The 1,157-nt window shown below is 61.1% G+C and overlaps 1 non-coding gene across 1 annotated transcript; it reads right to left on the bottom strand.

Annotated features, from left to right (window-relative positions):
- Positions 1-945: 945 nt before the first annotated feature.
- Trnal-cag (transfer RNA leucine (anticodon CAG)) lies at positions 946-1,029 on the bottom strand. Its single transcript has one exon. It is a non-coding gene; the product is annotated as a tRNA-Leu (tRNA).
- Positions 1,030-1,157: the final 128 nt, after the last annotated feature.

Here is a 1,157-nt window from a genome sequence, read left to right as displayed (position 1 = left end):
CCCACCCTCTTCCTAGCGCGGCCTCCTTCTTTCCTGCAGGTTTTGTGGACGCGCTGCCGTTTTTCCTGCCGTTCCTCTCCCCCTCCTGCCCTCCCGCGGCGCCGGATATGCGCTTGACGGAGAGAGAGAGAGACTGACTGTTTTGCCTCACCCCTCACCGGCCCCGACCGCGCCGCGGCCGCGGCCGCGAAGCCGAGGAAATATGTCGCACGTCCGAATAAATCAAATTTAAAATAAACGCTGATTTTTCTTGATTCCTGGGGAAACTAGGCAGGCGTGGCCGCGCGGCTGGCTGTCGCTGCTGTCGCCGTCGTGTTCACCGGATGCAGCGCGGAGGTGGCGCCCACCCGCGCGCCCCCGGCCCCGGCCCCGCGGCCACGCCGGGTCCGCGGGTATAAATACGGCGGTCTTTCCACCTCCCCACAAATTGCTCTGGCAGCCAACCGCGGTTCGCAGTTGACCAGTAACATAGGTCCATCCAATAATGACGCGGACATTTTCAAAATCTTTTAGTTGAGGAGGAGGGGTAGAGGGTGGTAGTGGTGGAAATAAAGGCTATATTCGACGTGTATATGTTTCCGATGCCGGGCCAGGAAATGGCCAACTTCCGATACCTCTGGCCCGCGGACGGATACATTGAGATCATGTTTCGTCTTTAGCCGGTGCCGCGCCGACCGATCAAGGCGTTCCGCTCGGACGATCGTGAATCCGCTACTCAACTGCAACAACAACTGCCACGTTGTGGCCACGCGGGTTTCGCAGACATGGACACGTCCTCTGTCGGTGGGCGGGAGCGGGCCATATACCTGCGCATAGCTCTATTACCACACGAGACGAAAAGAAGTGGACGCAGCACTGCCGCCTATACACGGGCGGAAAAGTAGTCGCCACGACAGGTAGGTGAACGCAAGGCATTTCCATTCTTACGTACACGACAAAAGTGTCTGTCAGAAGTGGGATTCGAACCCACGCCCACAGAAGTGGACTGCGACCTGAACGCAGCGCCTTAGACCGCTCGGCCATCCTGACTGTTGCTGCGGGGTGAATGGCCCAGCCATGGCATGCAATGGCTGCCGGGCCGCGGCCGCGCGCTGGCGTACGCCTACGGGCCCGGGCCGCGCCCGGCGAGGGAGAGGGGGCGGGTGGGGACAGGCGGG

The sequence above is a fragment of the Frankliniella occidentalis genome, unplaced genomic scaffold, assembly GCF_000697945.3.
Source record: "Frankliniella occidentalis isolate FOCC.00 unplaced genomic scaffold, Focc_3.1 Scaffold105, whole genome shotgun sequence".
Classification (NCBI taxonomy): Eukaryota; Metazoa; Arthropoda; class Insecta; order Thysanoptera; family Thripidae; genus Frankliniella; species Frankliniella occidentalis.
This window is presented reverse-complemented; position numbering and strand designations above follow the sequence as displayed.